This window comes from Pseudopipra pipra, chromosome 2, assembly GCF_036250125.1.
Source record: "Pseudopipra pipra isolate bDixPip1 chromosome 2, bDixPip1.hap1, whole genome shotgun sequence".
Taxonomy (NCBI): domain Eukaryota; kingdom Metazoa; phylum Chordata; class Aves; order Passeriformes; family Pipridae; genus Pseudopipra; species Pseudopipra pipra.
Genome location: NC_087550.1, coordinates 98,377,340 through 98,399,970, shown reverse-complemented (window position 1 = coordinate 98,399,970; position 22,631 = coordinate 98,377,340). Strand labels below are relative to the sequence as shown.

Here is a 22,631-nt window from a genome sequence, read left to right as displayed (position 1 = left end):
ATATGTTTGATGCAAATCCATAAAGAAATAACTTCTACTACACACTATACTTCTTTTAACTTCTTTTACATACCACAATCAAGATACGGAGATATTAACAAAAATAATTTTAGTCACTCCACATATTATATATGAAATTGACAAAATCTACAGTTCTCAGGAAAAAAAAATTATCTCAAACTGCTGTAGTTAACACCATTATATTCATTAGAAGTTTTAATAATGAAACATCTTAACTAGAATCCAAACAAATAGGATCAAATCCACAAAAACACCACATAGAGCACTATTACAAATAAGTGAATCGTCACTGACAACTATATTTAGGGTTACTCTTGCTTTCTTGGTACTGTGTACCACAAATTTTAATGTAGTAGTAAGTCAGAGGACTATCAAAATTCTGTATGAGATTCACATACCCCTACAAAAATAATGAAATAAGTCCATTTGACAAGATGTATTTTTCACAGTGCATAGAAATGTTGTAATGCATATCTGTCCTTAGTCCAAATTTCTTAACATAAATATAGAGCTCTATTATCTGAACCACTGAAACAAAAAAAAATTTAAAACCCACATCAACTCACACAATGAACCTCTGAGACGCCTCAGTAAACAGCAGTATTCACACTTACACATTCATCAGTGTTAACGATAATGGTAGATATGAAAGCAGTAAAATAGTATTAGTATCTGTTTATCTGTTCATCTGTGCTTATTCATACCAGAGAGTGTGTATGAAGCATGTAGTCAGGAAAACAACAGTTCTTGTACCTCAGACTCACTACAGTTTTGTTATGCAGCTTTATGCTACCATTTTATCTGCGGGGAAGCTGCAAGATGCATGCTTTATTTGTGGTGCAGGAGACTAAAGGGGAGAATGAGGAGAAGGCAAGAAAAGTTAGGTGGTCTTTTAGAGTCTGTTTCCTAGCTTTGCTGAGAGTCCCCCACATAAATCATGCACAAAATGGAATGCTGACATCATTTTATATCAAAGACAGCTGTGTTCACTCCTCAGGTTTTTTGAAGATGGTTCTGAGTGACACCTAAAATAACCTGTAAGGAAGATTTGCTTCAAACAGGAAAATTGAAGATATTTCACTTAGAGAAATAATATTCTAATTTCTCTCACACAGTAGTGTCTCTGGACTCCTGGTGTTCAAACATATACTGGATCACCATCTCAAAGAACTTCTTTTCACACAGTGGGGCATTTTTGACCTTTCTCCTTTTTTGCTTTAAAGCAGTTCTTTTCAGCAGTAACTGTACCTGGGTAAAATTATTAAAGCGGCAAAGTGCCAAAATGGATTTGGTGACTGGCTCGCTTGATAATGTGGATAAACTTTTTTAGAGAGGGAAAAACAGAATACAAAAATACCCAAACAAACCTTTCTGAGCCTTCTGCACAAACTGTTGCTCTCAGTGTACTCCACTGAATAGGTAAAACTTGCAAATGTTGTTTGTAGTTGTGACTCAGCCCTGCTTATACTTATTTCCATGCTTATCTGTATATTAAAAGGGCTAACTTGGTATTTTGTTTGGCTGCACGGTATTTGCTTAGTTTTATTGGCATGTCAAGGGACAGTGACATAACAGAGAGAAAATAAGAATGAATGCCTCAACTTATGAAAGATCCTGAGTGACACGCTGTGGATGTTTGTTTCTGGTATGACATCACATAGGCAGTGACTTTTTAGATTGACCTGCAGCTGACTTTTAGCAGTGTAGAATGATGGAGCTGATGATCAACCCTGTAAGCTTCCTATCACCTTTGAAATTCCTCAGTTATCAGAAATAGAGAAAAAGCAGAGGGTTTTCAAGGAGGCTAAAATGACATAGTTTCTGTTTTCGATACCTAAAATAAGAATAATCTTCTTAATTGGAAAGCCATGGGTATAGAAAAACGGAAATGGAATTAGGGCTTACTGTCCAGGTTGTCAGTATGCTGCTAACATGATGAGGGGTGATAATGGAATTCGGTTACTGACTTGCTGCTGTAAATGGAAGTAATAAAACATTGGGTTTTTTTTATAGAGGACAAGAAAGAAGTTTTCTTCTTTATTAGGGAGTTGTGAAGAGTAATTATTCTTTGAAATGTGCAAGGAAATTCATGGCAATGACAAACTGTCTGTATTCTTTTAATGCACACCATGAAAAAATGTTTGATGGATAAACTGTATGGAAAGCATGAAAGTGGTATTGGTGTTGAATTTCTAAACACTTATTTGGAATAAGTTTTGGCTACATTTTAAATATTTTAAAATAGTTTAAAATATAAAGTATGTAGTGTAAAGATGTTAACATTCTTTTAACCCATGTAATTTTGTTTTCATTATTAAAATAGCTTATGTGCTGGTGATCAATACACAAGATAAAAGGACCTCACTAGGGAAACAAAAGATAAGAAATGGGCAGCTCTTCAGATTTAGGAGGAAAAGCAGTAAAGTTGAAAATAATCAGTTACAGAAACAAAGGAGAAATTTCAACCAAAAAGGAATTCTTCTGGCACAAATTTTTTTGAAATATAGAAAATACTAAACTAAATTTGACACCAGTTTTCAATTGCTGCAGAAGCTGACTCTTGAGTGTTTCCATAGGACTCCTAAGCTTCTGGTTCTAATAAAATAAGAAAGACTTGTTTAAAAAGATGTTTCCCACAAAAATTTGCTATATACTTTCTGGCACAATCTGTGTGAATTGAGACCTGAGGGCTTTAGAGAGAAGATATCTTGAAGTCTAAATGTTCAGTCTGAAAAAACTTCATAAACATAAAAGTTCCTAACATAAAACTTCATTTCACCTTTGGGATTATACTTCCATTAAGGTTGCTGTTTCCTATTCACTCTTTCATTCACTCATTCATTCATCATGTTATAATGAACTGTTTCAGAGGAATAATATGAATGTCTCTTTATCTGCCCTGTGATAGAAAAAAAAACAGAGGGGAAATAACTCTGTATAATGCAATCCATTTTCAGTATTTTCTTCTACTACTATCCTTTTCCCATCTTATTTGAATTTAATAAGACAAAAGAGACACAACAACCTTCCCCTAATCTTGATGTCCTGGCCGTTTGAAAGTAGTGGAAAACTCAGCAAACGGCTTAGTTTTACTTTAGCTCTAAGGGACATCAAGACTACAAAGTTCTTTTGTCTTCTTGTAGGTAATACTTACAAGAAAAAAAAGACAGAATAGACAATGGAGATTAAGTATAGCGTCTTAAAAAAGATGAAGTTGAGAAACTACTAAGTGACAGTACATGGTATATTGAACTAATCATTCTGTGCAGCTTGTCAGGGCCCATAGTTCAGAGATGTATGGCATTAAAGAAAAAGCCCAAGAAAACATAAAAAAACCAGTAATGGGTGGGGCTAAGGCTATAGATTACGCAGATAGTAGATATCAGTTATTATTTTACATTGATTATTATTACTTCCCAATCCACTTTTTTATTGCATAAAAAACTTTGCATAACATGGACGTGATCCCCCTAAAATTCAAATTCAAATGCGCCCTGTCAACTCGAGTGCATTTTGGACATGCCTTCCCTACTAACTAGATTCTAATGTCTACATCCTTCAGGTATTTTAACAGATTTTCTCTAATTTTTTTTTTACTCATATTGAAGATCACAAAACCACAAAATAAGTGCTTGGATATGTCTAAATACTACATATGGAGTGATACAGCTTAGAAAGCCAAAGATATGTCAGATATGGACTTCTGAAATTTAATTTACAGTGCTTAAATTCTGCAAGATTTAGGCAGACAACAATGGAATTGGTAAGTTTGCACCACTGGTTTAAGTAGCTGGAAGACTGTATGAATTAAGTGCCACTGCACAAAACAGACTTTTAAGACCTTGGTGCAAACAACACTCTTCATAGAGAGTGAGGTGTATTTCCTGTGGCCATGAATATCTACAGGATTTTGAATTTGCTTTTTCTTTCCTACTTGAAGTACTAAGCTACAGTTTAACACCTTTGTACATTATTCACCTGGTAAGAAAGATTTTGCCCTGACAGGCTATTTCACCGAGTGCAACCTTTTCTTTTATAGCTACTGCTTTAATTCCTGTTACCTTTGTAGAGGCATTTATGTTCTGTTAATGTAGCCAACTGTTAACACTAGTTCTTCCTCATTTTCACTACAGTATATTAACGTAGTTCAAGGGAAAATTTATTTAATACCTTTAGGCATCTTGGGAATGTAGAAATAATTGCAGGATAAAATACCTTAAAAAGTGGAGTGAAGTGCATGTATAATTAATATGTGTTTTTTCCCATCTGGGAGAATGATTGGTGCTGAGAATGTAAGTGTAATTTATGTATTCGTAAATTCCATTTTTCTCTGGCTGAGGAGAATCCTTTCGTTTCACAAAAATGATGGACAGTTAAATCAAGTTAGGAGATAATAGATATGAAGATATTTCAGCATTAGGTTCATATCTCCTATTATTCTTTGAATAACGTCTTCTATAATTAGGGATACTTGCAAGGTGTTATATAAAGGAGTATAGGAACATTGTCTTAGTTTAGTTTCGACAGCTCTTGGATTCCATTGAAGGCTTGTTAACTCCTGGAAGTTTAAGAAAGACTAAAAGTCTCTCAATATACCAACACACAGGCTCATTTTTTTCCACTAATGTCAATGAGAGATTTTGTTCCACATCTTGAAATCCCAAGGTCCTTGGAAGGTTCATGCTTATCAACAAGCTGACAGCATTCATTATTCTAAATATGTCTGTACATCTAACCCCTCTGATAATAAGTGAATTCCCCAGTCTTGAAATCAGTGTGGCAGCATCCATTCAATGGATAAAATCTATCCTTCAAGTTCACTTCAGAGTAAATTCTTCCACATAGATGTTCATGAAGGACGGTGTGGATTACTTCATTTTGTAATTCTCTGGAAAGTCTGTTTTTCCAGAGACAGCGACCTCAATTAGCATTTCCTTCATGATGTTGAACAATTAAGCAGATTCGGAGTCTCATAATTTTGTGTTGTCATTTGCATTATCATTCTAATGTTTCTAATCTAGTTTTTATAAACAACAGAACCTTCTCAAAAACTTATATGTCTTCAGAGATTGTTTTTCCTTTTAACTGTGAGGAGGTCTTTAGGAGCAGAGGTTGTGGAGAGAGAACTGGTTGCTGCGTTACTGAATCAATCCTGAGACTCCTTTAGTCAGTTTGCTTTGAAATTTTAGTTCTTATCTAATCTTTACCTAATCTTTTTTCAGCTATCAGTTTTGTTCAGTTGAAATTAGAAATCACTATTTTTGCCAAACTAGATAATGCCACGCAGGATCTGAGATGTGTTGGAGCAAGAATAATTTTCTACCTACATTTCACTCAATCCAGATATTAACAATTACTAAACAAAAGAAAATAACACAAAGTAAGAAAAAATAGCTAAAATGTTGTTAGTGAAAAAATGGGTCTGTTATATGCAAATTATTTTCATTCTGCCTACAATTAACAGATAGAAACACTTTGAAATTAGGGTTTTAGAACACAAAAACATTATAAAATATTAATTAAATTTTCCTTATTAACTGTATCACTTGCAACCTTGAGGTAATACAATAACAACAATAATAAAAATAATAATTCAGTTTTGCCTCATGTTTTAAATCTTGCAAAAAAATACTTCTAGGAAAATTCCAATATGAAACATATAACATGATCTAAATAAAAGCTACTATAGCAAATGAAGTTTTGGGCTCAAGCATCACTTTTATTACATATTTCTGAAGGTGGTAAGGGCATCTAAATTTGAACAGTGCAGATGAAGATTAGTCTGAGGCTTATGACATAGCCTCTGATAAAGCCTATGTGATATATTGTATATATGGTATATCATATAATAGACATATTTACCCATATATTTCTGCAGAAATACATGACTTCAAAGTACCACATCTTGTTACCTTAAAGGTAAAAAGGAGAGAATGCAACAGTTTTACGTGCATGTGTTTAAAATGCAATTTTGCTTTTAAATGGACAATGATGTTAAAAACACCATGATCTACTGAGATGTTAGGAGAGACCAGCATATACCTACAAATCCGTGAAGGAGTGGTCCTGACCTTTCAGACTAACCTAGTTCTGGGGGGGGCAGGGGGAAGGATGGATTACTGATAGATTGCTTAATGCACCTACTGCATCTAAATGTTTTGTGTGTTACCATTAAATTGTGAAGGTGTGCTTTTGCTTTTTTCTGACATTTATTTCAAGCATATGTGATTCTAAGTCATATCTATTGGTTATGTGCTGCAGGTGCAGCTCCTCTGTACATATGGGTTAAATTACATATTGGGACAGCAGTTGGATCTTAGCTGTGATGTGATGATCATCAGATGGGTTTTGCCCTTTTTGAGCACAAAGACCTGCAGTATACCTTAAACCATAAAATTCCTGTTTAGAGTAATATTGAAGGTCTGACATATTCCGAGCAGGGTTCAAGCATACGAAAGCTGAAGCTGTTGATGGCCAGAAATTATTGTCAAAGTGGAACTGTCACTTTCTAAAGGCAGTATCTCAGAGGCAAATCTTACAAACTTACTGCTAAGGATGGACCTCATAAACATCCTGAACTTCCTAAGCAGTTTCATGGATACCAGGTACTTCCATGTAATTTGTTTGTTGTGTTGTGAAATAATCCTGTGAACATTATTTTTAAATTCATAATTGTAGTTAGCTATGATTTGATTTTATATTTTATTGTAAGACATTGTTTTCCTTCATTATTTTTGATGCAGATTTTTAAAATTTTTTTTTAAAAAAATATGTTTTGCTTTAAAAATTTGTTGTTTCTGTTTTTTCTCACAGAAGGATATCATTAATCTCACTTGAATCAAAATTTGTACAGAGGAGAAATAGATTTTATTGGACCCATGCAGAGCTAGAAAAACACAACGTGTAATGTTTTTTCTATTTTTATTTGTCATTCCAGGCTTTTAAACAAATCTTGGTTTTTCTTTTGGTCTTTGCTAAAATTCATGTTTTATGTCTCAGTCACAACAAATAAATCTAAACTTGGAACATTTATGCCATCAATCTTCTTTTTTATTGCTGTAAATTCATTGATATCTATGTAATTTTACTCATCTCTGTCATCTCTACATTTCTCACTATTAGAACTCCTATGAAGAGTAAATTACCTTCATCCACTTTTCAATAAGAAAAATGTCAAATCCCACAGAATATTTTAAATTAAATCCAGTGGCAACAAAGAAAAACAAGAAAAATCAATAAAGATAAAAAACATTCTTTAATGATTGAAAAAAATAGTAACTGTTCTGTTGCAAATCATCCAAAATGTACTGAAGAAAATGGAAATACTTTTATAAAATTAGTTTTTCTATTAGTTTGTTTCATTTTTTCTCCAAAAACTCCTTGCAAAATTTTCCAGGGTTTGTGTTTAGTTGAAAAGCTCTGGTTATAGTTGTCATGGAACTGACCTGGATCTCTGGAACTATTAAAATCAGAGAAGAAATATGAATTAAGCTAAATTTATTTTCCGTGTAACTTACATATTTTCAAACATATTTATGATGATAAATTTCAGTCTATGCATTACTACTTTAAGCTATTCATGCAAAACTGTTCAGCATTTTATAGCATCCTTACTTCTAAGCAGACTAATGCATCAGCTGCACATATGTGGGCTGCAATGAATATAATTTTGTTGAGCTCTATGTTTTACAAATTGGAGCTCTATGAAAGAAAATTAATTCCTCACTAGAGATATCATTGAAGAACCTATAGATCTATTTTGAACACCTACACTTGTACTTAGAGTAAAACAGATTTTACTATTCATACCCACCTAGATGTGGGTTAGTTGGCTATTGTAATGGTTGTCTCAAATATGTTTGCTTCTTTTCTAAAGATAAGGCAAATTCCTTGTCAGGTATGAGATGCATTTGTGGACTGAAACTTCCTGAAAAGATCAGAAAAGGACCACCTCTTTAGCAATTATATCTTTTGAGAGTGTAGTTAATCTAAGCAGTGGATATCACAAAAGTGAAAACCGCTGTCTTAATCCAGGTCAAATATGATCTGATATGATCTGTGTTAACATACAGAAATCTTAAAACTTCATTCTAAGTGGTCTACAGCTACATCATGCATTGCAAGTACTTATTTCTAGAAGTTACTGTAATTGGGTATGTATTTCTGGTTGCTCAGCTTGTCTAACTCATAAAGGTCATGACTCAAGATGTTTGGCAGAATGACATTTGGAGGGAAAAGCAAATGTTTGTTATGGAAAGTAAAATCAGATAAATGGGAATATAGAAGAAAGTAGTAAATGTCAAAGCACTTCAACACTATGTTATTTTTCATGTTTTTTATGTTATTTACATATAAATTCTTAATATAGTTTGGAGAAGGGGCTTAACAGTAGATAAAAAGGTAAGTGTAATTGAAATAAAACAAAAATAAATAAAATAAAACAAAAACAAAATCAAAAACATACACATACACGAAAAAAACCCCAAACACTGGAGAAGACATTACCTTTACCTTCATTACATGAGAAGACCTAAAACACAGAATGGATGTTACAGGTGTCAAGGGGAGAAGAGGAGAGAAAAGGGAGTTTGCCTCACTTCCTGTTCCCCTGCCAGGACATTAGAACTTTGCTAATGTAGCAGGAAGTACAGCACCACGGGTTTTTTTCTGATTTTTCAATCCATGAATCATAGCCAAGCAATGAGAGAGATGAGGTACCAGACAGCAGAAGATGTGTTCTGTGTGATTGTAGCCAGGCACTGTAAATTCATGCCTCCTCACTATGAACTGTTATGAGAAGAGAAGGACTTTTTTAATAGGTTTGAGCCTAAGCCATACACAGAATATGCTGCCTGGCAGAATGCAAAGTCCTCTGTGCAAAAGCCCTGATATTATACAGTGGAGCTAGAGGAGACTTCCAAGTGAAAGCACCTAGTATGCTCTAAGTCACATAATAGAATTCAAAATTTATTTTATAATAGTATTACAATCTTGACTCCATATTAACTGAATGTGAAGTGTAAAATCCTGGTTACATTGGCAGCAATATGAATTTCATCCTTGCCTTTTCTGAGGCTAGATTTCAGCTGATACATAGTGTCTTGCTGAACCCATGATGGTTTGCACCAGCTGAGGATTCAGTCCAGTCTTGCTAAGCACTGCTAGGCTTTGCACCATGGACACTGGGAATAAGGTTAACCATTATTTTGCTTTACAGACAAAAAAATATCCATCAAAACGTCAGACTCCCTGTCAGGACCAGCCCTAGTTGGATTTCAGAGACTGCTGTAAAAGTACCTTAATGAAATGCAGAAGACAATACAGTAACACATAAGCTACTTTACAGCAAAGGAGAATATATGAATTTCATATTGAAGAACATATGATGGATTATTCTATCCTCCATTATTACTGTGCCTTTTCTTTTTTAATAGCTATAGACATAATACTGAACATTGCTTAATTTAGTTTTGATGCCAGATTTTAGTAGTAACTATATGAGATACAGTCCCAGACCCTTTGTACAGATAATTCGATAACAAATAGATTCAGTATTTTTTTTAAGAATTCAGCTGGACCTTTAGATAAATCTTCATCAGCACTTAGGATTATATTATATTTTCATCACTCAGAACAAGTAACCAAAGTAGGACAACCAAACTTTTTCTCAAATAACATAGGCTCACTCCACTAGTACAAATAGTAGAAAGTTTCCTTGTCCAGGCTGCCTCTGATCCACTAAATACAAAACTTCCAGCTCTTGCTGAATCCCTTCTTCCTTCACTAGAACCATAAAGAATTGTGTGCAGTGATGTAGGAACAGTGCTTCATTTCTGACAATGGCATGGCAGAATTTGCCCCATTTGTCCTATGAAGGGCATGACAATTGTACTTTACCTAACTTATCTATTAAAAAAATCTTTTAAAAAATATGTTCTTTGGTGTTTATGGTCTTCTGTCTCTGACTGAATTACGAGTTGAGGACTAAATGCCATAGCTGGAAGCATTTAACTTTGAGGCTCTGCAAGAGAAAACAATCTTTATAGGGGACATTAACTAAGTAATCTATCTCCCTTGTGTTGTTTCTCCTTTTCTTGTACACAACAATAGTAGTCCCAAATGCCCAGATAAATTCACCATATAAGACACTTTTCAGGCCTTCTAACAGGCTCCATGAATGTCCAAGGCCAGCTGCATCCCTGGCCTCAAAAGAGAGATTGAGCTTTGTTGTTACTCACGTCGTATGCGCAAAGTGTCCAAAAGTCTGCCTCTGGGCACCTCAGCTCTCATTCTGTCATTTTCCCAAAGCTCACTAACTGCAGGAGGGGAGGATTTGTTGCACAGTGTGTGCATTAGAAGTGCTCCTTCTCTGTACATAAAGGAAGAAACTTCATTTACTAACTCAGAGAATCTGAATATACTTTCTTAATAGAATAAAGAACAAAAGGTACCCAAAAATGTGAAACATCTCATTTAATAAAATGATCAAGTGCACCTCATAGCTCCTAAATATCAAAAGTAATGAAGAAAAAACCATAGTGGGTAGCATCTCTCCATATTCATAAGTTAATTTTGGGCCCTGGTGTGCTACTGTAGGAACTGCAGTTGTCTGAACCATAAAATAAAAACGCCAGTGATCACCATTCTAAAGTCTGACTTTACTTCAAATCATTGTCACAGAAGAGATATTGTTTTTCTGTATTTGCAGAGTAGGGAAACTTTACAAAATATTAAATGCCACTGCAAATGCTGACTTTTAATGTGTATTTCCATAACAGAACAGACAATTATGTACACAATAGGAAAAACAGAAGGGATACTAACGGTAGAAGAAGGAAGTGAAAAACATCACAAATGTATGCAAAAGGTGGATCAGAAAGTGCTTGAGTATTTAACTCTGATATGCAGCTTCTTTGCACAATGTATGTTTGAGGAAAGACTGACAAGAGAAATAACCTAAGTTCAGAATATAGACACTGCATGTAGGTTTAAAAGATTATTGTGAGTAGATCTATTAACCTGGCTGGAAAGGAATATAAAATATAGCATAAAAGAGTTGGAAGTACCATGTGGTAGAGTGGTCTGAAAGAAACGTGAAGAGACCAATTGACACTGTACCCGTGACAAAATCCACAGAACAAAAGCACATTAACCAATTCTTATATTGTTATTTTATATTGAAGTATTTAAAGTTAGAAAGTGAGATTTTGGCTATTAAAACAAAATCTTTTCTATTTGACAAGAAATATCACTTGACATGCAGAAAGTACTGATGGGTATGAATAATTAGATGAGAAAACCTGGAGTACAAAAAGCAAAACTTTAATTCCAACATTGGTTTGAATCTCATGATGCAGCCATGATAGTCATAACATATAATATTATTTCCATTAAAAGATATTGAGTCCTTCTGAAAGCAAAATCCATGGGCATTCCTAAATACTAAGGAAGCCCATTACAAAGTCATGGAATCATAATCAATGGCTGCATCAGCAATGCTATCCTTGACAATTTAGGTAATAAGTAAGGTAAGTAATCAATGGATTAATAGTTTTTACACATATTTCTCAGAAGCGCTGTCCAGGGAAAAAGAATCATTATCACCCCTGTGCAAACACCAATCCAAGGCACAGACAGAACATCAGATCTAATTACGGTTGCACAGTAAATCTGAAGCATAGCTGGCAACAGAGCATGAGGTTACTAACTCCCAGCTGGGATTCTAACTGCATAAAAACACTACCATTGGCTGAGATCATATTGCTAAGTTACACTGCACTGAGAGAATTGGAATAGTATCCATCAGACAACCATTATATTTGTACAACACTTGAATTTATAGGATCTGGTCTAAATCTTCTTTACGGGCTTGAAATAGAGTGAAGTTAGTGGAGTCTCAGTGGAGCCTGTGAAAGTGCTGTTAGATCAGAACATAGCAGAGAACCATGACACATATTCTTGAGGTAAAACACAGCTTTTTAAAGTAATATAGGATGAAGGCATAATTTGTTGCAGAATGAATTCTCCCAGAGAACAGCTTGATTGCTTGGAATGATTCAGAAAAAGCAAAGCTTTTTGTTCTGTGATAAAACCAAAAATCCCTCCATAAAGCTTTCATTAAGAATTTCACTATTATTTGTTATATAATTTAACATTCAGCACACTTTAATATCTTGTTCTTGAATACTCTTCTTCCTTCAGGCAAAAGTTACATGGTATTGCAGCAAACCAAAAAAGGGCTTGAAACCAGCACAAAAACCTTATATTCACTCATTTGCAAACCTAAACCTCCATTTCAGTATGCAGAACCTTTCAGACTGCATCTGCAGTTTAATGGGAAAAAACCAGGCTTTAGCAGGTTCAGCCAATGCAGAGAAGAACTGTCAGAAATTCAGCAAAGACAAATGCAAGGTCCTGCACCTGGGGATGAATAACCCCCTGCACCAGTACAGGCTGGGGCTGACCTGCTGGAAGGCAGCTCTGTGGAGAAGGACCTGGGGGTCAACAAGCTGTCCATGAGCCAGCAGTGTGCCCTTGTGGCCAAGAAGGCCAATGGTATCCTGGGCTGTGTTAGGGAGAGCATTACCAGCAGGTCAATGGAGGTGATCCTGCCCCTCTGCTCAGCCCTAGTGAGGCCACATCTGGAGTGCTGTGTCCAATTCTGGGCTCCTCAGTACAAGAACGACATGGAGCTCCTGGAGCAGGTCCAGCAGAAAGCTACAAAGATGATTGGGGAACAGCAGCATTTCTCTTATGATCTCTCTTCCCAGAGAAGTTGTGGGTGCCACATCATTGGAAGCCTCCAAGGCCAGAATCAGTGCAGCTTTGAGCAACCTGTTTTAGTGGAAGGTGTCCCTGCCCTGCCAGGGAGTTGGACTAGATGACCTTTCTTTAAAGTTCCCTGCCAAACAAACCATTCCATGGTTCTATGAAGTGGTGACTGTATCATCACCAGAAAACTCACAGAGGAGCCTGGCCCTTCTGAGAGTTTTTGGAACACATTTCAATACTCTGATGATGAGATTGAGACAGAAATCATGCCACAGACCTTGTTCATCAACTGTTTCTCAAGAAAATGGTTTATTCTACTGCCCTCTCTGCTATAATTTTACTTAAATCAATAAACCCTTAAAAACCGCACTTCCTCACTCTTCATATTAACCATCTTGTCATAAATAGCTTACAAGAAAGAAACTGTATTACAATTTGTTTTTCCACTGTAAATCTGTCACCTTTCTCAATACTATCACAGTGAAGTAACTAGAGCCAGGAACTAATGAATGGACATATTAATCCACAAAATCCAACCATGCTAATTATGAAAGATGAATTATGCTGCAAGTTCCCTATTTGTAGTCCAATTCTCTATTTGTTTTATGGAATCTCATTATACTTCAGAGATAAAATGCTTAAAACAAACTTCCTCTTTTAAGCATAATTTTAGACTCTGAAGTTATATTGAAAGATGTGAATGAAGGCTGACTGGTTGTTTTTTTTTTTTAAATAATACCATCATCATTATAAACAATTTTCTTTCTGACTTTAATATTTTGTAATTTCTTCCTAAAATAATTAAAGCAATAAAGTAAAAATATAAAACATCCGCTGCTTTGAACATTTGCATTTTCTTCCTAAATGGATGGGTGAAATGACATCATGGTTAATTGGCACTTCTGAATTAAGATAATTAATCAGAAATGAAACCATAAGGAGAGTGGGCTGGATTTTTAATCTAGTTTTCTGTAATGACTGATTTTACTCAAGTAAAATAAGTAGCATTTTTGATTAGCTTCTTGCAGGTGAAATCGTTGAAAATCTGAAGTTTTAGAGTTTTAGATGGTTGATTTGCCCCTTTGAGTTCTGCATAGGAAAGTCTAGTTGATGAATACTATTTTGTATTTTTTTGAAATACAGGTTTTAAGTAGAAAGATATGACAGGGAAGGACCTGTTAACTGACTTTATTTTAATTCTTTACATTAAACATAGAAAATGTATTTAAAAAGCAGGAAAAATGTTTAATATAAGAGACTATCCTCTACTAGGGATTGACCTTGGGTAGGTGTTAGACGCATCCAACTGCTCTCTCACTCCCACTCTTTAATAGGAATAGGGGAGTAAATAAGCTAAAAAACACTCATGGGTGGAGATAAAGAGAGAGTTCTGGAGATCACTTACCAATGAGTATCACAAGCAACACATATTCAACTTGGGGAAATTTAATTTAATTCCATGACAATTAAAAGTTTAACTGAATGGTGAGATACAAAGCCAAGATACAAATTCCTCTCAAAAATGTTTTTTTCCCCAGACTCAACTTTGGTCCTTCATTCCCAACCCTTTGACCTCCTCCCTCATTAAGCCGTGCATGGAAGATGGGGAATATGATCACTCCATAACAGTTTCTTTCTGCTGCTTCATCCTCTTCACACTTTTCCCTTGTTCCAGAACAGAGCCTCTCCATGGGCTGCCGTCCTACAGCATAAATCTGCTCCAACATGGGGTCCTCCATGGGCTGCAGTGTCAATATATGCTCCACCATCCTTACACAGGCAGCAGGGGAATCCCCTCTGGTATCTGAAGTACCTGTTTCCCCTCCTTCTCTGACTTTTTCTCTGACCTTACTGTTTGCAGAATTATCCCTTGTGCTTTTTTGCCACCCCCCCACACTGTTGTGCAGAGTTTTGCTCTTCATTAAATATACTTTCCCAGAGGCACCACCAACTTGGCTAATGGGTTCAGTGCTGTCCTCTGGTTAGTCTTTTAGAGAGTCAGCTGGAAACAGCTGTGTCTGACGGGGCAGCCCCTGGTCTCTTCTCACAGAGCCAACCCCTGTAGTGCCCTTCACGCTACCAAAACCGTGTGATGTACACCCAATATACACTAACACTGGAAGGATGCCTTTACATCTCCTATTTAAACATGTACAAATGCACCTTCAAAAAAACCCCCCAAAAAACAAAAAAAAAAAAACAAAACCCAAACCAAAAACCCTCAGGAAGGAGGAACTGAAAAAGCGTGCTACTATGAATGCTTCAGAAAAAAACAGATAAAAGAGGATTGCATTGTTATGATCTGGAATAAAGAACCAAACAATCAGTTCTCCATGCCTAGAGAGGATGGAACCTGAATTAACGGGTTTGAATTACAGCTAGGAAGATTTAAGATAGATATTAAGTAAAACTTTCTAATGACATGGATCATGATACACTGAAACAGATTGCCTGAAGAGCTTTTAGATTTTCAGTCATAGGAAATCTCTAAGGACAGGTTAGGTAAACATCTATCAGAGTTGACAGGTACAGTTGATTTTGCCTGCTGGCAAAAGTATAGGGTAGATGACCTCCTGAGGTCTCTTTCAGACTGCTTTTCTCCCATTCGGTGATAGACAGTGATTTAGCCTACAAGTACACTCATGACTTCAATGGGTATTTATAGAAAAAAGTACTCCTCAAAAGGACATTTGCAGAGATGCCTGTTTTTCTGAAAGTAAGGAGGTATGCACAAACGGAGTAGAGATCCTGGCTGAAAATGTCATCCTTTTTTTTTCTGATCAAAAAAATAACATCTTAAATAGATTTTCTGAACACTACAGATGGGTTTGAATTTTCAAGAGTGTGTGCATGGAAAGCCACATTGCCTCCCTTACCATCGTAAGCAGAACAAGACACTGAAACACATTTAAGTGTCTGTATGTCTACAGGATATGACTTTTGTAGAGCTTTAGCACTGGGCACTTAAATGGCTCTCAGAAGATGGTATATCTTTGCCTAACTGCCCACACTTCATCTGGATGATTATTATAAGAAACTTGGAGTTCTTTCACTGAGTAATCTACCAAATACCTGCAGTTACAGACATTTGCACATTTACACCTGAGACTTCTTTTGGAGTCAGAGGAGAGGAACAGGCACTTTGTTCAGCTGACTTATTTTCAGTGTTGCCTTTAGAATAAGATGATTTTTGCCCTGGAAGTACTTCTTTAAGACTGTGAAGGAAACTAGAAGTGAAAAATGAATAGTTGAAAAATGGACATATGTAATAAAAAGATAAGTAAATGAATATCACTCTTCCTTGGGTAGATTTTCACATTGTATATCATCACTTCATTGTCTTTCACATACCTTTTTTTCACACAGCTTCTGTGGAATAGGAAAAACTCTTGACTTCTTTTTGAAGATGTGGAAATGAAGCACAGGATAGTTATGAGAATTGCCCAAGGTTATACCACAAAATTCAACAGAAGAGAAGCCTGAATCTAAGTTTGTGAAGTCTCTAACTGTTCCACTGGTTTTTTCCTTTTTTTAAATAATAAAAATGAATTTTTAACAAAGTATGTGTTCCTAAGTCAGTCATCATCAAAAGTCTGCCACTATTGCTGCTCTTGACTTTATCCCTCCAAACAGACACTGATTTCCTTAGCTAGATTATTAAATGAGAAAAAAAAAGAAAATTGCTGTGTGTGAGAAGGAGTGAGAAGTCTTTCTAATTAGAATGCTGCAAAATATTTGAGGATTACATAATAGAAAATTGTCTGGTGCTACAAGGATGGCAAATTTGCAAAAACATATCTTCAGAATGAGCATAATCTTACAAGCATCCATATGGTAAAACATTCATTATTTCTGATTTGGAAATGAATAAATTATCTTCCAGGGCTAAAACGCATACACACACACACTTATATTCAAGTACTATGTATGTATTCATACTTACATGACACATAAAAGCATTTCCTAATTTGCATTAGTTTGATCCAAGAATGAATCCAACTGTTTTCTTCAGGATCCAACTGTTTTCTTCAGAATGCCTAGCAAAAGGAAAACAGAAGTATGGAATACAGGAGTTGATAAATGCCTAGTGCTTTAAGTATTTTTTGATCAAGAAGAACTGCTAAGCATATTTTTAAGGGGAAAATCATAGTTTATCTTCAGCTATGTGGCAAGTGGCACCAGTCCCACCGAAGAGAAGATACCCAAGACAAATAAGCTCTAAGAAAGTTTTTTAGCTTCAAACTTTTCAGGAAATTCAATAGGCCCTGATGTCCAGAGTTTTGTCATAAATACTTGAGGTAAAATCCCAGTCTAATTTTGGCAGAGTAACAACAACCCCTCAGTGTGAACAGAAAAACCCATTTTCTTCTAGGTTCATTGGAGCTCTAGAAGTTAATGTCTGAAATGCATATTTAGTTCTTGAAATGGAGCTCAGCGCTGAAAAGAGAAAAGAAATAAGAGAGTAGAGAAAATAACTCTTCCACAGGGTAGAAAAAACATGTAACAAAGAATCTCTAGGACACACAGAAGTACTTCCTGATACACATTAAAGCCCTAGCTTCTTTTCCATCTCCCATGATATTCTCCAAAGCTATGTGTGCATACAGTCAGCTCTTATATTAATTATCTTATATTGGAAATAAATCTCACTTGTGATAATATACCCTGCTTCTCAATACACAGAGACTTCAAAGAGCATAATTTGTCAGTCCTCTGGTAATTCTGTTTGACTAATGTTTATGCACCTTGATCAAGGTGAAAAGAGCCTGTAAGGTGTGAAGAAATACAAATCTGAAATATTATTGAATGTTTCTGAATAATCTGTAAAATGTTACTGCTAAAGTTCTTAAAAATTTAGAGATGGTACAGCTAGTTTTAAACGATCCAGCACAGCAACCCTCAGGGGTAACCTTAGATCAGGGCTAATGCTGGCAATGACAAGAAGCGACTACAATGCACAGGATATTTTTTTTGAATTGATATGTGTGAAACAATACATCCATTAGCAGCAATATTTTGTTCAGACTACGAGATTGTATCCAATAACATTAGTAAGAAAAGTAGCTGTCTATATGTAAATATTAATTCACCTTTTTCAGCAAAACTAAGAGAACCAAGGAAAACTGAACCAAGCTCCCTCCTGTTAGTAGTTCTAGGGAAAAATCTGGCCTCTAGCTGGAACAAGCCCTTAGTGAAGTGCAGATGGTGTCTCTGTGTTGTGGTCTTTAAATGCATTACACAATGAATTCAGACCCTAATTTTTCTTATAATACAACATATGTGAGTGTTTTATGTATTCTCAGTGAGTTAAGTCAAACTATATTCACTTGGTAAACTCCATGCAGAAGTCCTCCACAGAGGAGGAAACTGGTTCTGCTATGTACAGAAAAATAAATTTACAGCAGAATATTGTTCTCCATCAAAATAATAATTTAAGAATAAATATGTAGAATTTTAGTCTTTCTTGAACAGACCTATTTTTAGTTATCTGGTTAAAATCCAACTAACTTAATTTGCAAGCTTTTTCTAAAGTACAGTAAGGTGGAATTCTAAAATATCCATCCTTTTCTTAAAATCCACTTCTCTTTGATAAATAATATGGTATGTGTAAACCAGTAAAATCAATACTGATTCAAAGATATATATCAATGGATGTAAAGATTCCAGCAAAAAAACCAGTTGAAATTGAAATTCTTCTTTCATTTCTGCAGATTCTTCAATGATATAGAAATTTTAAACAGATTTGCAGATTACTATGTGATTTTTCAATGAGTGTTCTGCACAGAGATTCTTAACTCTATTATGTTTTACATATGCCAGATTATGTGGCAAGAGGAGGCCCTGCAGCATGTAACTCATGGCCACATGGCTGGTCCACAGGAAAACTGGGACCCAGCAGCTGGTGTTCTGAATCATTAGGGGTACTGAAAATTGAAGCATAACAGGCATGTTATTCTAGAGCTACACTAATAAAATCTTGCATTTCATTACTACCTCTGCTTTCTGTCATGGGATTTACTTTGCCTTTTATTTTTATACTTATGGGTAAATATACTATTTAATGTATTATATATCTTTTGTAAGGCTTTATCTTTACTGCTGCTTTTTCTATCACCAAATAAAAATAGTTCTTCTTTTTTCTTTTTACAAATTCCTCTTTTTATATCCACTACAATTCAGAAGGTAGTTTTACTTTAAGAGTGTTCGAATGTTGTGTCCAATCTTTTCTTCTTTGCTTAGCCTGCAAATTCCAGATACAGTTTGCTCTTTTGAATTAATGTGCATGGCTTTTCTATATTAAAGTCCTTAAACTCTCAATCCAGTCATTGTCTCTAATTGGTTCTCACAATTACTTAAAGTTTGACCTTTCAAAATCAAAATCCTTACTTACAGACATGCTTTTGTTTGTCCTACTGTTTCATTTAAACTGGATCAGATGGGGATCATTACATTCAAGGTTTTCTGCAGAAGGCTCTTTTACAATGTGACTCTTATGTTGCCAAGTACTTCATATTACATCCATGTCTTATAACTTCTATTTTAAAGTATTTATTGAAGATAAAGGACAATGACTGAGCAAAGGAATTTTAGATATTAATATATTGTATGCCATAAAGCTCCATCTAAACCCAATGGTATTAAAATCATAAGTTCAAGCATTCCAAAACAGGAATTACAATGCAAAAATTGAAATTATCCTGACAACTAATTATACCCATTTCTCATGTACATCATTTTAAAGTATTTAGTTATGTGATCAAATCTCACTTACATTTCCACAGGATTTCTCTCTCAGGTGGTGCACAAAAAGCATGAAGACGAAGCTCTTGTCTTCGATTGGAAATATATATACCCCAGTTTTGAAAGAGGTGAATACTTCACTCAAATCTTTATACAAATATATCACAAGAAGGCAGAAATACTGTATTCCAAACGACTGCTTCCCTTATTAGATTCAGTCACAGCAGTGTATATCTTTGTCATATTAGGACTGAATCCTCCTGAGTTCAGCAGGGAGCAACATGCAAAGAAGAGCTAATTAAATATCTCTGGTTTGGTGCAGCAAATTGGCATGGAAACACCTTTCCAATATTTGTTAAAGTAGAAATGTGACTCATGCAAAACTCTAGCCTCACAAACAGTTTTGTGCTACACTAGTAGATGTTTCTCATGGCAACTAAAGACCATAGAGACCATTATAGCTCAAGTTTCTAAGTATTTAGTTCAGTTTCCCTACGGTTTCTTTTACGTCAAAATGAAAGTATATTACAAATACTCTGAGTGTGACTTTTGAAGCCTTTTTTCAACAGTGAAAAAATGGTACCATTAATTAGCAATTGCACAGATTTTTTCATCTGTCCATTTCCAAGAAGTTTTGGAGATGGGAAGACTTAGGCAAGAAATTGTATGTCTGAATGTGAAATAAATATACTGCTACATTTTGAATACTTCAAAATAAAATGTTTCCTTAGATGCAAAAAGGGAAGTAAACTTTTTCTTTTGTAATCTGATCCTGCCACTCACTTTCACGTTGACAAGGTTTATTTTAAAATAACTAGGTGAATTAGAAAATTTGGGGTAATTAATTCAACTCCGAGAAAAAAATCTCTAGTAAAATCCATAGGTTTTTAGAATGGTTTAAGTCTCCTAAATTGGTATCCACCACTTTAACACAATATCATTTGTCACAAGGAAGCGACCTTGCTTACTCAAAGTCATGAAGTTTTATTTTAATAGGGTGAACAGTATCACCTCTGTGATGATGAGGTTAATAAGGAAGGTGGGAAAACATTATTAAAGAGCTCTCAAAAACCATGATGTTCATAAAAGAGTTTCCTGCTGTTAAAACACACAGGTTGAATTGAGTTTTGTTATTTTTCAGGAATACCTTAGGTAGGAGGAATGAAGTGAAAAAGAAGATTTGATATAATTTCTAATAAACATAAAAAAAAGAATTTTTTTTATTTGTAAAAATGAAGTACAATTCTTTGTATTCAAAGAATTCTTTGTATTCAAATACTACTGTATTTTTTTCATAATTTTATTTCTATTGGCCATGAAATACTACCTTTCAAGTAAACCACAATCTGCTTTTCTTTTTTTTTTCCCCCCTTTCCACAGTTACCATGGCAACCATAGAATTTTGGTAGGGATAAAAGATTTGACAAGCATGTTGTCTTTCTGCTTTTAAAGTCTTCATGGCAATATAGATGATCAGACAGGCATTACTAAACAAGGCTGAGCATTATGCAAGTGTGAAAGCTATATAAATAAGGAGGTCAGAAAAAATGGTATTTTCTGTCAAGACCATGATACAAAACAACACAGTGATTCGTCATTGCAGTAAAAAACATTAAAATTGTTATTTACATTTTTATGGAAGGGGGGTGGGGAAGGATATTTTCAGCTAGGGCGAATGGATCTGATACAAATGGGAAAAGGTGTACAAAGAACAGCTCAACATCAAGATCAGTGTACTATCAGTCGTACCTCTCAATTAAATTAGAGAAGTTTAAAGAGTAGTACAAAAAGCAAACATTCTCTGTGGATTCAGATCTCACTCCATATTACCAAGACATCAGAGACATACACCCTTTTTCTAGATATTAAAACTATTAAACAGCTTTTGATAAGTCTGAGGACAGACCTTTTAAATTCATGACATTCTAATTAAAATAAAAAATGTGGCACTTCAAAAAAGGGTTTCATTTTGATTTGGTAGTAAAACTAAACTGTGAAAAAGTCTCCTAGAAACAGAAATGTGGAAAACGTATCATTTTGGCATGATTTTCGCTTAGCTAAAATTAAAAAAAAACAAACCTGTAATAATAATTTTTTTGTTAATTTGTTAGATTTGCAAAATTTATCCTATGTGTTATTTTTATGGCTACTAGTTAGTTCATGGCATATCAGCAGCAGCACATTCACCTGCAGCACTATGACTGGCATGTGACAGTAAGAAAAAAATAATGAGATATTTTATTATTCTTAAAATCAATACCAATAACTGATTTGGGCACTTTTGGAACACTGGTCCTTTTTTTCCCCCCTCTTTCAAAACACTTCATTACAAATACAAATAAGAGATTCTTTAATGTGGCTTTAAAACTGCTTCATGTTTTCTTTTCAAAGCATCCTTTATCTGAGAGAATTTCAGTTAAAATTAAAAAAAACATTTCCATTCTATATTAAAACCATAATTTCAGTTACATATATTTAGTAGAAAGAATTCTGATCAGTTCAGCTGGCTGTAAATAACTATTTCGGTTCCTATTTAATTTGTGTATATAGTGGCATCAACCGTGCACAAAATATTAACTACATTGGAATGAACATTGTGGGAGAGCCACTATACTGTATCACTATTTCACTATGAAGCTCTATTTCAAACTCTGAACTAAATTTTCTGAACTTTTGTGAAAGAAATGATTTTTTTTTCTCTTAGCCAAGAGAAAATGGGCAGTTCTTATAACTACTAGTTCTTGCTAGTGAAGGCCTGATGAGTACTCAATATCATAAGTACATACACTGATACTGGACAAGCTGCCAAACTTCATCTGCTCAGTGACATTTGTGAAGAAAAATCAGACAAATCGATTAGGTTGCTTAAGACACACAGTTCAACACTAACTTGGAAGTAATAAAAAGGAATTCTGCTTAGCAGTGTAGAGGACAGATTTTTGACATTTTGACAGGCTCATTTTGCTTGTCTAGCTAAGCCATAACTAATTACTTCTTTTAGCCAAATTAGACTAAGATGGCCTGGATGGCTGGACAAGAAGGTAAGAAGCTATTTGGACGGGCAGGATCAGAGTGGGTAGCACTCTACATGGCTGCCT

The 22,631-nt window shown here is 34.9% G+C and overlaps 2 long non-coding RNA genes across 3 annotated transcripts in view; one reads left to right on the top strand and one right to left on the bottom strand.

Moving 5' to 3' along the window:
• Nucleotides 1-19,907, bottom strand: part of LOC135410156 (uncharacterized) — a 144,062-nt gene extending 124,155 nt beyond the window's left edge. Inside the window, exons 1-2 of one of the 2 annotated variants that reach the window (XR_010428541.1) lie at nt 19,565-19,907; nt 16,736-16,829 (exon numbers count right to left, since the gene is read on the bottom strand). This is a non-coding gene — a long non-coding RNA (uncharacterized LOC135410156). The remainder of the gene's footprint in view (nt 1-16,735; nt 16,830-19,564) is intronic. The other variant, XR_010428540.1, reaches the window with a different exon arrangement.
• Nucleotides 6,546-16,352, top strand: LOC135410157 (uncharacterized). Its single transcript, XR_010428542.1, has 2 exons — nt 6,546-6,626; nt 16,159-16,352. It is a non-coding gene; the product is annotated as an uncharacterized LOC135410157 (long non-coding RNA).
• Nucleotides 19,908-22,631: the final 2,724 nt, after the last annotated feature.